The sequence below is a fragment of the Ictalurus punctatus genome, chromosome 12, assembly GCF_001660625.3.
Source record: "Ictalurus punctatus breed USDA103 chromosome 12, Coco_2.0, whole genome shotgun sequence".
Taxonomy (NCBI): Eukaryota; Metazoa; Chordata; class Actinopteri; order Siluriformes; family Ictaluridae; genus Ictalurus; species Ictalurus punctatus.
The window spans coordinates 3850958-3867369 of record NC_030427.2 but is presented as its reverse complement, the minus strand read 5'-3'; the positions used below and the strand labels follow the sequence as shown (position 1 = coordinate 3867369).

General features: G+C 41.5%; 2 protein-coding genes and 1 long non-coding RNA gene across 3 annotated transcripts in view; 1 reads left to right on the top strand and 2 right to left on the bottom strand.

Moving 5' to 3' along the window:
- atg3 (autophagy related 3) overlaps positions 1 to 1297 on the bottom strand; it is a gene marked incomplete in the record, with an annotated part of 729311 nt that extends 728014 nt beyond the window's left edge. Inside the window, 1 exon segment of the mRNA XM_053683882.1 lies at positions 1214 to 1297.
- The window catches only part of LOC108272388 (piwi-like protein 1), a 496438-nt gene that overhangs the window by 315337 nt on the left and 164689 nt on the right, over positions 1 to 16412 (bottom strand). The window lies entirely within an intron of this gene.
- LOC128634248 (uncharacterized) lies at positions 1242 to 8031 on the top strand. The gene is made up of 4 exons (XR_008397578.1): positions 1242 to 1310; positions 6447 to 6488; positions 6929 to 7140; positions 7870 to 8031. It is a non-coding gene; the product is annotated as an uncharacterized LOC128634248 (long non-coding RNA).

Sequence of the window (16412 nt, the reverse complement as noted above, 5' to 3'; positions counted from 1 at the left end):
TTACTTCTGAAAGACTCTGCCTCTCCAAGATGCTCTTTTTATACCCAATCATGTTACTGACCTGTTGCCAGTTAACATAATTAGTAGCACAATGTTCCTCCAGCTGTTTCTTTTTAGTAACACTTACTGTTCCAGCCTTCTGTTGCCCCGTCCAAATTATTTTGAGACGTGTTGCGCCCATAAATTCAAAGTTACCTATTTTTTTCCTTTAAATGCTACATTTCCTCAGTTTACACATTTGATTTGTTTTTTATGTTCTATCATGAATAACATGGGTTTATGAGATTGCAAATCATTGCATTCTGTTTTTATTTACATTTTTCATAACATCCCAACTTTTTTGGAATTGGGGTTGTAGTACTCCCTCCCATTACCCAGGAAAGTGAGATGTTGCTGTTTACAAATGTCAACATGTTTTTGATAATTAGTGAGCATCACACCAAAAATTAATTATTGAGGACTGTCACCAAATTTCTGAAGCTAGGCCAAACATCCTAGCACTAGTTGGCAAAAGTTAGTTTAGCATTTTTTGCTATGTGCCAAATTTGGTCATACAAAGGGAGCAGAGCTAAGATCAGATAGCTGTTTATGAGGAACTGTATGTCTGATCAAGCTGAAATTTGGTATGGTAGATATACAGTATGTGTTAATCTATAATAGATTCTCATAATGACTTAATTACTGAAAAAAAACATGCCTGTCATTGGCCTATCAGATAATTGAAAAGTTTCCCATTAAGCTATTGCCACAAAACTTGAATATAAAGTTCAGGGAAGGACCCCACAGTATCTGATGCAATCTCACTCAAATTGGCTACCTGGGGCGTGCTGTTCATGTTCATAAGGGTCAGCGTTAAGTTCAAATAGCTGTTTCTCAGGAACCAAAATTCCAATTGAGCAGAATTTGCTGTGCGCTTTCTGCTAATCTGTAACTGAATTACTTAAAAAAAAAAGTCTGCCTTCTGCCAGTCGGCTTTCAGCAGGTAGGGTACACAACTAGCATTGAGTTATCATCACAAAATGTGATGTGTAAGAAAGTTCACATATGGTCTCTATTGTTCTATGAATCTTGACAAGAACTGGCCACTGGGGGTGCTATACGCAGGGAGTGTTTGGACCCCACAGACTGCCTCTTATGGCTATATTACTATTATTAGCAGTAGAAGTAGTTGTATTATTATTACTATTGCAGTAGTAGTAGTGATATTTCCTACCGTTTTTTAAGTTTCTTTTTCCACCTCTGGTTCCTTAGTCCAACGGATCTGACGCACTGAAGGCTGGACATTGGCAGATATCATCTATGATGAAAAAGTACTATTATTTATTTATTTATTTGTGTATGTATGAATCTACCATACATGTCATAAACACAAACCTTTTGAAGAATTTTGTCCCTCACAGTAGGGTTCATAAGATCCTCACTGCTGTTAAACTTCAATCTCAGAAATGCCCTCTTAGTAACAGGCACTAAAAAAAATTAACAGTATTGACATTTAGCAGCTGTTGTAAAACTTAATTTGACTTCAAACGTATATGAAATTGTGAACTGGATGCAAAAGTGTAACCTGGAACCCCATAGACTTCCACTTCACAGAGCGTGAGAGCCTGGATAACATCGGGAATGATGTTCACATGACGACCCCTCATGTTGCAGGTGTAATTTGTAGAGGCACCAGCAGGGATGCTACAGATAACGACACATCTATGGGGAGAGAGAGAAGAGAGAGAGACTTTGACTTTTAAAATATAATTTATTTTACAATTTAAAAAACCTTAACATACAGAACACATTGTTTTAACGACCATTACCAATTGAAAAAGAGATTCTCGCCTCTTATAAGTTACCCCTTTGTTTACACACCATTTCTTCTCAAACATCGGAAGATCACCATTCATTTGGTAAAATTCGTACTTTAATCTAATCCTAGACTCAACCAAGGCCTTAGATAATTTAACCATGTTTACTTCTTTCCCTTCCAATCCCATTTTGTAAGCCTTCTAAATGGCTAATTTTGCTTGACGACCAAAAAATCCGAATAGGTACAGATTTCCTGCCTGTAGCGAGAATATCTACCCCATAAATAAACCCTGTTTTAGAGAAAATGATCCCCAAACTACGAAACATTGTATACAATAGATTAAAGAGCGGAGATAATTTACAACATTCACAAAAGACATGAAGCACAGTATCGAGTTCATCACACAAAGTACACAGTGGAGACGGTGCATATTTACATTTAAACAAAAGCACTTTTGTTGGTAATGCACAACGTAAAATCCGCCACTGTAAGTCAACAGAACTTTTTGGTAGAGGGTTTTTATACAATAACTGCCATGAAGGTTCATTATCTCCCGGTCAAGAAATGAGTCCTCCATTCTGTATGCCTCCTCCCCCTTAGATGTCCGACAAAGTAGGACTTTACACAGGAAATATATGCATTTTGTTTGTTCCCCATGGAAAACGGTAGACTTTGCAAGCCTTTAAAAGATAACAAAATGTTTACATTGTCTCCATTTTTTATTTGAGCTACCTCTGGAGTTAAGTACACTTCTGGTAAAAAGACCTGTGTGTTACTGCCGGACTTAAAGTCGGTTATATAATCCCACAAAGATGTAGGAAAAGATGTTTTCAAATCCTTTTATATGTTCCCGACTATTCTCTCTGATCTACCAGTAATCTTTCTAGTTAGATTCTGTACTGAAAAACACTCTATTCGACAAGTCAAATAGGTTTCAAACATCTTATTCAGCAGGTGTACCAACCTGGCCAGTTGAGTAAAATGGTCAATTCTTGCTGCTGGACTCAGACATCATGACCCCCACTGTATCAACAAACACTAAGGCTACATTTTACTGCAGCTCATGGATGGTTTTCCTGCCCAAGTGGAGAGAAGAGAAGACGCTCTTCCTCAACTTCTTCAGACTTGTGAGACTCTTCTTCAGCTTTGTAGCAATCTTCCTCACCTTCCTTGGTCTTGAGAGACTCTTCCTTTTCTTCCCCAGGCTTGAAAGGGTCTTCCTGAACTTCCTCAGTTTTGAGAACCACTTCATCCAGTTCCTTATTTTTTAAACCTCTCCTTCAACTTCTTCAGACCTGAGACACTTCCTTTCAGTTCAACTTCTTAAGTCTTGAGAAACTCTTCCTCACCTTCTTTGTGTCACGTATCGTGACGGAGCGGAGATAGGACGGATGCAAGTGCAGGATGAACAGTTGTTTATTTGAAAGAGAGACAGGCAGACAAATCCAAAACGTGATCCAAAACGTAATCCGCAAACATGCAAGAGGTCAGGCGATTGGCAAACAGGCATACACGGGGCAAGGCTGGAATCTAGGTCATGGTCACGGAAAACAGGGTCGATAAACAAAACGAGAAACGAACTATGACGAGGAACTGGGAGCGGATAATCCAGCGCGAACTAACTCTAAACATGGACCGTGACTATGACTACGACTACGACTACGACTACGACTACGACACGAACTAAACTAACTCTACGATAATGTTCCACGTTGTGTGCTGGAAGGCGCGCGGTATATATGTGGACATGATCAGCGTCTAAACCGCTAGCAGCTGAGAGCAATACAGACCCACGTGAAATCCCAGCCAATGACAGAACAGGGAGGAGACATGACAGAAACAAACAAAACACACGTGTCCAGATGTCACTACGGTCAACAACGGAAAAGCAGGTGCTCACGCATTCGCGCTTAGAGCATGCTGCTTCAAGGGGGAATCATGACACTTTGGTCTTGAGAGACTCTTCCTAAACTTCTTCAGGCTTGAAAGGCTCTTCCTAAACTTCCTAAGTTTTGAGAAAATCTTCCTCAAGTTCTTTATTTTTGAGAACCTCGTCCTCAACTTCTTTATTTTGGAGAAACTCTCCCTCAACTTCCTTATTTTTGAGAACTTCTTCCGTACCTTCCTCAGGCTTGAGAGGCTCCTCAACATCCTTGGTCTTAAAAGACTCTTTCTCAGCGTTGCCAGGCTAGATCAGCTCTTCCTCATGTTCCTCTTGAAAGGCACATTCTTAATCATGATGCGCTTCTTTGAATTCCTCGTTCTCAATTTGGATCTTTCTCAATTTCACCAGACTTGATGAAAGACACGTCTCAACTCATCTTTGTGATGCTGTTCCCCAAATTTCATAATATTGAGAGGGTTTTCTTTTCCCCAGTTTTAGGAGACTCTTCTCCTCTCTTTTCAGTCTCAAAGTTCTTCCATGATTTCCATTAACATTTCAGGGCTCTTTTTCAATTTCCTTAGTATTTAGAAGCTCTCTCTCTCTCTCCCTCTCTCTCTCTCTCTCTCTCTCTCTCTCTCTCTCTATATATATATATATATATATATATATATATATATATATATATATATATATATATATATATAAAATTCTTCTGAAAAACTTGTATGAAGAGAGAGATCAGGGTGCCATGGTGCGGGCCAAGTTTACACAATATACTAAAATGGACTCATCTACATCTTTCTTCTTTGCACTGGAGAAAAAAAACAGAGAGAAGAAGTCCATCAGCCACTTGAAACTACCCAATGGACAAGAAACTACCGACAAAGATGACATCATTCTACAAGCGCTATCTTTTTATGAGGAACTGTACAATAGTCAACCATGTGATCCTGAAGCAACTGAAGAACTTCTGAATGGACTACCACAGCTGAGTGAGGGTGAGAGAAACGAACTTGAAAAATCACTGTCCTTAGAAGAGCTCAGTACAGCTGCTCAACAACTGTCAAACGGAAAGTCACCGGGGCTGGATGGATTGACCTCCGAATTTTATAAAACATTCTGGTCCTTGATTGGCCCAGACCTGCACTTTGTCATACTCAGATGTATGGAAACAAAAGTCTTACCCCTCAGCTGTAGGAGAGCTGTAATTACCCTGTTACCCAAAAAAGGAGACCTTGGTAGCTTAAAGAACTGGCGTCCTGTCTCCCTCCTTGGGACAGATTATAAAATCTTTTCAAAGGCATTAACAAACCGCCTTAAAAGATTTTTAGCCACAATACTACATGATGACCAGTCATACTGCATCCCAGAACGCTCAATCTTCAGCAACCTTTTCTGGTGCGAGACCTGTTGCACCTCACAGAGCTATATAAGGTAGAGATGGGACTAGTGTCACTAGGTCAAGAGAAGGCTTTTGACAGATTGGATCATGGTTATCTTTTTAAGACCCTAACAGCTTTGGGCATTGGTGGACGCTTCATCTCATGGATTAGGCTGCTGTACACTGATGTGTACAGTATGCTGAAAATAAACGGAACACTAACAAGAACTTTTCCGTGCACAGAGGTGTTCCACAAGGCTGTAGCCTGTCCGGTCTGCTGTACACTCTCCCCATTGAGCCCCTGCTAAGACACCTGCGAGAAAATCTGCAAGGGTTTTCAGTGTTAAGCCCTGACTTATCTGATGTGACCACAGTCAATGTCACAGCATATGCTGATGATCTGACGGTGATAATCAGGTCCGAGGATGACATCAGTCACGTGTTTTCTGGCCTGGATGTCTTTCAGAGCGCATCATCTGCACGTGTAAACTGGAACAAAACTGATGCCTTGCTTCTAGGTCAATGGCAGGAGGAAAATATACCTCACCTCCCATAGGAGAGTTCATGGAGGGACTGAGAATACTTGGGATCTTCTTTGGCACAGATCGATATATGCAGAAGAACTGGGATGGATTGACCAATAAGGTTCTAGAAAATCTAAATAGATGGAGATGGATTCAATCACAGCTGTCCTATAGGAGCAGGGTCCTAGTGATAAACAACTTGGCTGCCTCGATGCTGTTGGCTCAAATTTAGCCTATTACCCCAAAACACTTAAAATTCAACTTAGAAGCCAATACTCACATCTACCTCAGAGCCCAGTTGGAGATAGAAAAAAATACACCAGCCGTGAGTGAGAAGAAGCAAGGGTCCAGATTTATTGTTCCGTTCCACCACACGAGATCCACACCGATGAGAATTCTCAGAAGTGATCCCCCTACCCTGAGCTTAAGCTCCAGTATTTATATTGTATTTACACACTAAATAGCCCATATGTTTCAAGAAGACTATGATCTCACTACCAATAGGGTTAAAAAAAAGAGCTCATTTACCTTACTCTTATGTTCCAGAAAAGGGCTATTTCACTTACACATAGAATTGAAACCAGGGGTTTTAATTTACACATAAAATCAGAACCCAGGCATTTCTAATAACCCAGAAAATAAAAACCCAGAGTTTCCAGTTACTCAGAGGATCAGAAACCAGAGTTTTCAGTTACCCAGGGCATCAGAATCTTCAGTTTTGATTTACCTAGAGAATAGAAAGTGGAGGAGACTAAACAATCTAATGGGACCTTGGTCTTATTGTTATCTCGAGGGGGGGGGCAGTTTGACCCAGCCACCCTTATAACTGGCTCTCTTCATGGTTCTCTTAAAATTTAGGCCTCCCTTGCGAGACGAGAATCTTCACCATCTGAATCATGAGTAAGTTATATTTTCCTGTATATCTAGTTTATATTTTATTTTCAGATTTACTCTATATCTCTTATTATATATACTGCTTGAAAAAACAGTTTACTGTACTTCCTACTTCTTATCATTTTTATAAAGAGTATATATATATATATATATATATGTTATTATAAGACATTACCCTTATATCTTAATATTCCTTTTTATTATTCTTATAAAGTTATAATAGTATGTGTGTGTGAGAGAGATTGTGTGTGTGTGTGTTATGTCTACTTGCCCGCCCTTGACTGTACAAGGGTGTGTGTGTGTGTGTGTGTGTGTTTTAGCACTCCTCAGCTCGTACACTTCTTTCGACTTTTTGACTAACAACCCATAGTGTATTACTCTTAAAGATCTTTAAAGTGTTTTTCCAATTTATCCACATCTGACTAATACCGCTTCTGTATGTCTAGGTGCCGGTGCCCGTCGTCAGTCCCTTCTCTCTCCGTTACTGGACCTGGATCTGGATCTGGACACTCATTACCAGCTTGTGCATCTCACTGCTGATATCATGATGCTACTTAACTATCTTCGCAGCACCCCCTCTAGGAATGGAGATCCGGGGTTCCCCCCTCTTCTTCGATACAGAATCTGCCTACAGCATCTACAGCAATCTACAGCAAATGTGAGTATTTGCTTCTATGTTGAATTTTAAGTGTCTTTGGGTAATTGGCTAAATTTAGGCCAGCAACTTTCAGCTTATATGCATGAACACAATCCATTATAGCTGATGTATCGTGTAGCATGACTGAAGTGATGTGCAGGTCTTCAAATCTAATACTTTTTAATATCATAGTCAAGAAATTTCCAAAAATGTAAGTGCTGATACCTGCAGCTACCCTGTGCTTAACTGATGAAACAGTGAAGGAACAGCCCACACCTGTCCATGAAACAGATTTTCAGTAAAATGGCCAATTACTTTTGGTCCCTTGAAAAAGAAGGGGCTACATATTAAAGAGCTGTAATTCCTAAACCATTCCTCCAATGTGGATGTGAATACGTTTAAATTAAAGATGAGGGACTGCACTTTAAGCCCACATTCATTATTTAACTGTAACTTGAATAAGTGTGTAATAAGCCTCAGCATTTTTATTATCAGCTACAAGCAATCTGCTTCATTACATTTATTCTCAGTGAATATGAAATTACTGCAGATATATTTATCATCCCCGGGGAGGGTCTCTGTTTGCACAAAGGACCAATCACAACTGTTGTCTGCATACACAGATGTTATTACAGTTTTTTTAGAGGTGCACATCAGGCAACGCAAAGGTCTGACGTAGAAGTATAAATAGCCTTTTTAGCGTGTCTCGAATTGCAGAAGTTGTCAACTGTTTTGCCTCATGTTCATTAGATGCTGTCCGAAAGAACACGTTAACATCAAGGGCAACAAGTGCTGAGATTGTGACGGTGATGAAAAGGTGGCTGCAGCTGGCTTCAGACCGTGGAGGAGGATGGAAGAGGTGCAACAAACAGTAGCTTGTCCTGACTAGGAACGCATAAACCATTGAAATCAACGAGGAAAAAATTCAGCAGTGATCAGCCTGGAGCTCACGAGTGTATGCCCAGGATGACACTCTCTCCCTGGGCAAAGCCTGCGAACTTCGCCCAGAGCTCAGTCCATGTACTTTCGGAAATTTCGGCTGTGTGGTCTCACCATGAGTGATGCTACTGTACTTTTGGACATGTCAAAATATTAAGACAATGGGAATTCAGTTCAAACATTTTAATGAAATATTTACACACACACACACACACACACACACACACACACACACACACACACACACACACAGGGCCATTAGCCAAAAACAACCGGCCTATGTAGCACCTATGCCCGCAGCGGACTCTAGCGCAGACTGGGCGGAGTGCGCCTCGCTGACCGACAGCTCCACGACTCAGCTAATTGCTGTAGCACATCGTCTTGGTCACGAGCATGCGTTGTTCGTCTTTTGCGTTCGCACTGTGAACAGGAGACATTTCTCTATCACTTTAACGTTTAACACATTGGAATGAATTTGTTAAAAAACATTTTAATCATGCTTACGTAGGTTGCTAGAGCTGTGGGGATGTCCGACACAGTGATGTCCCTTCCCACGAGTGCCCGCAGGGCAAGCTTGACATGCGCAGAAATCCTGGCCTGTGTGCCAGAAAAGAAAAGCCACCCCACAGAAGTCTCATATCCCGGCATATGCTTCCTCAGGTGGCAGAAAGCTTTCAGCCACTTCAGCTCCAGCTTGGTGACGGCTAGCTTAGCGAGTCCAAAAGCAGAGGCAGGTTTGTGCTGCTTCACCTGGGAGAAAAGGACAATGAATGAAAAATATTAAACACCCCCATGTACAACACAGCAGCCCCGGAAATAAAAGTGAAATACACAGAAGTTACTTACATTGATCAGAAAGAGTCAGCCTTCTCGAGGTTCTCAAACTCCTCAGTCGTGAGGTTCTGCAGGACTCCGGTCCTGTGTCCGCTGACCGAAAAGAAGTGAGCACACAGCAGCCCGATGCAACGGTTGAGCATGTCCGGGTCTGCTGGACGAGTTCAGATCATCCAGTGAAACAGGGACAGCGTCCGACAGTTTGCCGTGCAGGAGCTGTAAGTACTCCCTCACTCTTCTCCGCTCGCACGCCTTGCCTGTGGAGCACGACTCGACCGGACAGATGTCTGCACTCCCACTGCAGCAGTCTCTGGAGACTCCACAGCCTCGTGGAGCCAACTCGGCCCTTGGACAGCCTCTCATCGAGTTAATGGAGGAACTTGGAAACACGCGTCAGAAATAACTTGGCCGGAGTGACCTTGTACCGCTGGCACAATGATTTCATCCATTCAAGGACTCTCGAGACATTGTCAATGTACTTCAGGTGGGCTGTGTTGTGGATAAAAATGACATGAAATAAACATGAGGGACACTTAGTATGAGTAATATGTAGTTTTATTGATAATTCACAGGACTGGTGGGTGCGTAATCTTGAGGAGAGTGGTGGGGGGAAGAAAATGGGGTGCGTCCTGGGGACATGGGAAAGTCAGCAAAGGTGAAGTGAGAGGACCACTGAGAGTGGGGCGGACTGGTAGGTGAGAAGAGGGAAGAATGGTCGGGGACCAGGTCAGAGAAGGTGACATCTTCCTCAGACTGAAAGCTGGAGGGGGGTTTTGGCTGTGTAGAGGCGTCAATACACACGTTCACGGGGCAGATTTTGTATCGGGGGGGGACCCCGCATTTCCATTTCCAGAGGGGGTGCTGCGAAGATAGTTAAGTAGCACCATGATATCAGCAGTTAGATGCGCAAGCTGATAATGAGTGTCCAGATCCAGATCCAGTAAAGGGGAGAAGAAGGAATGACGATGGGCACCTAGACATACAGAAGCGGTATTAGGCAGATATTGACAAATTGGATTTCCACTTTAAAGATCTTTAAGAGTACTACACTATGGTTTAATAGTCGAAGAGTCAAACAGAAGTATAAGAGCTGAGGAGTGCTAACACAGACACACACACACACACACACACACACACTTACACACACACACACACACACTCTCGTACAGTCAAGGGCGGGCATGTAGACATAATACACACACACACACACACATAACATTATAACTTTATAAGAATAATAAAAAGGAGTATTAAGATATTATAAGGGTAATATCTTATAATAATAGAAAACTCTATAAAATACAGAATAGTAGGATATGTAGGACAGTAGAAGGGTAATATAATGATTTTATGAAGTATGAAGTACAGTAAATCATTTTTCAAGCAGTATAACTATATATAAAATAGAGATATAGAGCAAATATGAAAATAAATTATAAACTAGAAATACAGGAAAATGTAACTTACTCATAATTCAGATGGTGAAGATTCTTGTCTCGCAAGGAAGGCCTTAATTTTAAGAGAAAACCATGAGGAGCCATTTATAAGGGTAGCTGAGTCAAGCTGCCCCCCCCAGCGAGATAATAGTAAGACCAAGGTCACTCTAGATTGTTTTATCTCTCCACTTTTGAAGCTAATGGTTATTTGAAAACCCTTGGTTTTGATTATATTTGTAAGTTGAAAAGCCCTGTTTTTTGAGCTAATGGTAAGTTGAATAGCTCTTTTTTAACCCTATTGGTATTGATATCATAGTCTTCTTGAAACATATGGGTTATTTACTGTGTAATTACAGTATAAATACTGGAGCTTAAGCTCAGGGTATCAGATCACTTCTGAGAATTCTCATCGGTGTGGATCTCGTGTGGTGGAACGGAACAATAAATCTGGACCCTTGCTTCTTCTCACTCACGGCTGGTGTCTTTTTTTCTATCTCCAACTGGGTTCAGAGGTTGATGTGAGTATTGGCTTCTATGTTAAATTTTAAGTGTTTTTGGGTAATGAGCCAGCAGCTGCCAGGGGACTGTCTGTGTTGGCCCACATAAAGTGAAGGAAGCGCTCGACGTGTCTCCTCTCCTGCTTGCCGTTGGCCGCGGCTTTGGGGACATCTCTGAGACTTGTCAGCCAAGCCGTGTACACTTAACATTGGCTCTGGAAAAGAGAAAAAAAAGGGGGGGGGGGGGGGGGGGGGATCAGTGAAAGAAAAACAAATTTCATCCTGGGACGTCCACCCCGGGCGACCACCTGGAGTCCGCCGCCCACACACAATAAAAATAGGCCTAGAGATAGTTTAGGTACTCACCCACAGAGCCACTACTCTTTCCGGGCTACTAGCGCTTGCAGCCGCTCAAATTCTGCGGAGAGTTTTGCTACTTTTCGATCAGTTCAGAACATTTGCAACTTTTAGATTTGTTCGTCTCACCGAAAGCTTGCAGTTGTTGCAGCTTTATTTTGGCGCTGAGCAGTAGCTTCCTGACCGTGTCCCCGGCGAGCTGGTGAAGGTGGAACAGGTGGCAGTCTAGCCGGCGGAAACCTTTCTTGCCACATGCAGACACCGGGCAGTCCAGAGCACCCGCATATCACCCGCTCGCTCGCTGCCGCCAGGTGAAGCCAGCGTTCCTCTGGACCCTGCTGATGAATCTGGGCGAGATGAGCCTGCACGTTGGTGTAGAAACGCCGACAAACTGGACACACTCTTCTCTGTGACATCTCGCTGCTCAGCACCGCTAGAGCGGGTGACTTTATAGGCAGCCAGTCAGGAGGGCGGTCCCATTAGCAGACCTAGTAGGAACCATCCTGCAGCAAAAAAAACGGCATGCTCTGCCTATTAGGGACGTTTAAACGCTTAAAAATGTGCCCTTAATAGCTACTATGGTGGAATAAATTACATACTTAAAAATTACAATGTTTCAGCTGTGTTCTCTTGCTATTTAAGGACGTTCCGATACTTTCGCATGCTTACAAATGTGCTCTGAACAACTGCCACGGTGGAATAAATAACATGTTAAAATAGTACAGAATGTTTCAGCTGTGTGCACTTGCTATTAGGGACGTGCCGATGCTTCCGCACACTACCAAGTGTGCTCCAAAAAATTGCCACGTTGTCATAAACAGGGTTCCATTCTTTCCTCACACAGTTCTTTGACTATCTGCACAGGCAAGTTACCAGACATCGCATGCTTCGAACAGCCAGTGTGCAGGGAGTCAGTGTTTTTAATTCAGCACTTGAGCACCACTGGGCTGTTCATTTCAGGCTCTCCGTCACATTTTATGTGAATGTGGCCATGACATTCCTCACAGTTGCCTCTGATTTCTATGAATTTCTCTGCGGCTGATGGATAGACCTTGGCTCTTTTAAAGACAAATGTGCAGGGACCTGGCTCAAAATGAGTGTCATCATTACTGCCACTTGTTTCATGATCACTTTCATAAATAAACCCTAAAGCAGTCCAGATGTTGTCTGTTCAATTTAACAAAAGTATATAGAGCCTTTGCAGTGATCTTGTTTTCTAGCTGCTCACTAAGCTCTGTCCAGATGCTCTGATTAGGAGTAGCTATGTTGACATTTTGGACTATGGCCTCTTTTGATGAAGGGAGGACTGTGAAAATGGAATCCCTGTCCACTGCTGGTTTCTTGGGCATCTGGCATAAGCAAAACATAATTACCCACTGAAATAATCCTGATGCAAAAAATGTCATGTACAGTATAAACATGTTTTCATGTATGACTGTATTTGCCAAAATACAAGGAAAATATAATCTAGTAATAATGTATAAGGATATTATATCTTATATTAGGACCAATATGGTAATGTGGACCCTTAGATGCACAATGTATTAAAAAAACTAACATGGGTACCATGTGCAGCGGTAATTAGCATTTCATAGCTACATTAGCCATATTAGTATTAGCAGTGAGATTTCTGTTCAATAAACATTGACAATCTTAGCTCTCTTGAATGTTTTACCATTATGATTGAAGTTAACTAATATTATTGTAACTGACAGTGTTAAAACATTGTACTTACACTGGCCAGAATTTTGATTTAGTAACTATATCGACTTTCCCTATACTAACACTAATTTCCACTAGAGCATCGAGAACAGAAGTGTCCCTGACACCTAGTGGTGGGAGTGAAGTGTAACATGATTCTCCTTGTAAATAAATGAAAAGTTCAATATTGAGAGACCAGTGAATGAAGTAAAGAGAATTGTTTATTGAACAAATGATGATATGATTTGTCTTGAAAAAGTCTTCAGCACTTTGACTCAAAGTGTGTTCACACCAAGGAGATTTGTGCCTATAAGTCAATGTCTAATATTTTAAAAACAAAAGCAGCACAAACGATTGAGAATATTTGTGGTGAATTAGGAGCATGTGGGGAGTCTGAGAGACCTCAGAATGACCTATGAATATTCTTTTAAATATCTTCAAAATCGAAGCAGCACAAACGAAAATTTTTATGGCACAAACGGAGCACAAACGATTGAGACAATTTTGCCGACATTTTGCATTGGGTGAGGGTGGCAACTTCATGCAGGTCCAAACCCAAGTTATCAGAATAAGTTTTACTGGCCAAGTATGCTGGAGTATACAAGGAATTTGTTGCTGGTTTATACCGATCCTACAGTGCACACTTACACACACAGTTCTGGATGTAAACAAGACACCCAGTAATACAAAAGAGACCAATGACAGATACCACAGGACAGTTTACAGTGAAAACAATCTTAAAAACCACTCACAAAGAACAGTTAAGAGTAAAGTGATATTACTTTAAATGACTAAAAGCTTGTATGAGCCCTGATGAGCCTCATAAATAAGAGTTTGAGACTCTTTAGCTTTTATTCACAGGAACTGTAAGAGAATTGTTTCCCATTGTCATAAAGAGTCAATTTAAGGCAAGCTGAGGAATCCATCCTGTCATATCCATGTTTAAAACGCAATAATGGAGATTGTTTAACGTGTAAGAAGTACAAACGCTACACTGAAAGAGCGAACTAGAGGAATAATAATTACTACTACTACTACTACTAATAATAATAATAATAATGCACCTGTAGTAAATCTATGCTAATCAGAATTGTGATGTGTTTTATTCATACAACCAACAGAAGTACCTCAATTTACCTGAAAGGAGCTGTCTCGCTCGGTTTGAATGACGCACCTGCGCACTCAACCACGCCCACCAGATGACTAAACCGTAGAAATGAATGGAATAGGGATATAAACAAATAGATCAATAAAGAAGATTGCACTTTGCATTCCATATTTTCTCCATCACAGTGATTGCAAATGTTATATTATATTTAGAGCTGCAACAACTAATCGATAATAATCGATTCTGAAAATCGTTGGAAACGAATCTCATTTTCGATTAGTTGGTCTGCACGGTGCGTTTACTCATTACATTACTTCTGTACTGAAAACACGCTTCGGAGAGTAAATATTAAAGTAGTGTCCTAAATGAAGTACTGTACACTTACACTATGCACTTACACTACGCACTACTCTCCCGTCTAGTGCAATAAAGTCTAAAACCATCTAAGCCTAATCCGTTTGCAAAAGAAATCTGTGATCTTCAAAATACCTTCATTTTTATATATCCTAAATACTGAAAACATTTGTTAAGTTGCTAGACATGACTGAATGCATTGCTGTCCAACTAAAATGAAGACAATATTATTTGTATATTGTAATATAGTACATAGAATAACACTTCCATGTAGAGACACTTAAAGACTTGTATTATATTTGAAAAGAGACATGGTCAATCGTATAACTGTACACAAGCAGTTTGTGCTTGGTTCCCGATAATCACCGCTTGCGGTGATTTTTGTGATATTTGTATGTTGTCTTTCTTATAAGGTATCCTTGAGTGTTATGAAAGGCGGCGACAAATAAAATGTATTATTGCATAGTTCTCCCATCTGACCATGCAGAGTCCATCGGTGGTGTTGTCCCAGGAATAGCAGCTGGCTGTGTGTAGTGCCGTGTCACTCTTCTGCATTATAGCCCAACTACCAATGTACTTAATACTTAATGCTTTTCCATGTCTGTTTTTTTTAAATGAGAGTACGCGCTGTGATACTCTCTGTCCACTGGTTCAGTTTGTTCCGACTTTAGTCCAACCCTGACACTTTCACATTCATCAGGCACTTACGTAAAGAGACGTTTTAGGCTGAGCTGGTGCTTTGGGAAATAGTATACTGGCCTGTGTGCTGTTTCTGTGAGCAAGGGGTCTCACTATTTGGAATGCTATTGTGCAGCTGTGCCTTTCCCATTTTGACTCCTGTCCTGGAGTCAGGATCACACTGCTGGTACTGGCAGTGTCCGGCTCTTTTAAGAACTCACTTACACATGATGTGTCACTCACTGTAGGCCAATCAGCTACCCATTACCATTCTGTTTCTTTCCAGCAAAAAGGGCTTTTTAATGCATTAAAACTTGTGTTGTGTTTCACTAAAAGAAAATGCTGCATCCATGGAATTGTCATTGCCATATCATGGCACATAGGATTAAAACAAATGCTTCATTTCTCCATATGTTGCTTGTAGCATTTTAAGACGTATTAAGGCACAAGTGAGGTGTAAGAGGCTGTGCTACACCTCGCACAGTCAGCAGAAGACAGCAGCAGTGCACAGCAAGAGTTGCTGTGTGGGAGAACTCAGTTACCCAGAACACTCCAGGCTGATTAACTGGGATTGCCTGCACTTGCCAGGCCGGATGCTTAAACCCAGACTTTGAGGCCACTCTTTGTCATACCTTTGTAGAGGGGAGAAAAATTGCCTGATGTGGGAACTACTGGGGAAGGGAAGTTGGGTCAGAGCCACTCAAATGGCTCAATGCCAGGTGCCCCCTCAGGAAATTCTTTGAGGAGGGGGCTCACAACCTAGGTAAAATCATCTCCCACCCTCCCTGCTCCACTTTGGTTGCTCTGCTTCCTTACTCAGCTGAAGTCATTACTCCACTGCGTGGTTGCACTGAGGACATCCCCTACTCCTCTGCTCTGCAGAAGATACCATTACAGCTCATGGCCTCACCACTCTGTCTCTCTGCTCTGCCTCCAATGTCACTACACCACCGTGTAAGGCCTGACATGCAGTGTATTCTACGTTACACCCATACGGTTCCTCATTATCTCAATATCATTAAAAAATGGACTGTTCTGTCTCAGATGAGTGATGAACTTGATTTTGAAGCTGTGTTTCCTGATGTTGGTGTTGCACTTCCACCAAAAAGTGTTAGTGAACCTTGTAATCATGTCTACATTTGAATATGATCATGAGGCACATGGCACTCACTTCACTTATTCTACAGGGTTCAGCAGGGATTTGGTTCAACCTACTAAAGAGTGGAGAAGCGGACACCAGAACTTTGCATGCTGCATGCCCAGTTTTTGTAGGCAGTACGAGGGGTAAGTTTCCAGTAAGCACCTCTGCAGAAAATGCTTGGCGTATTTGGTTATTTTTATTAATGTACTCAATTTTACTGAAAATTGGAAACAAAATCAGTGCTCACT